The sequence below is a fragment of the Pristis pectinata genome, chromosome 15 (genome assembly GCF_009764475.1).
Source record: "Pristis pectinata isolate sPriPec2 chromosome 15, sPriPec2.1.pri, whole genome shotgun sequence".
Taxonomy (NCBI): domain Eukaryota; kingdom Metazoa; phylum Chordata; class Chondrichthyes; order Rhinopristiformes; family Pristidae; genus Pristis; species Pristis pectinata.
This window is the reverse complement of record NC_067419.1, coordinates 43,466,046-43,466,354: the sequence shown is the minus strand read 5'-3', so window position 1 is coordinate 43,466,354 and position 309 is coordinate 43,466,046.

Below are 309 nucleotides of genomic sequence, written 5' to 3'. Positions count from 1 at the left end.
TCCATCAGCTTCACTTGTGAAGGCAGCTGCCATTTTAGGGTTAAAAAAAAACTTTATCAGTGGATATATATTAGGCTGCCTTAATAAAACCCAGCATGCAGACTCAGCCAATCTGATACAGCCTAACAATGGTGTAAGAGAGCCTGCAGAAAGTGTGCCTCCAGTTCTACTGTAGATGTAAGAACAAGAACCTAAGGATAGATCCTGGAAAGCTTCGAGTTGCTGCTTAGTTTCAGGAACACAAGATTGGATGAAAGGTATCTGAAATATTCCAGCGTTCCCTTTAGCAGAGCATCTCGCACAGAGTTA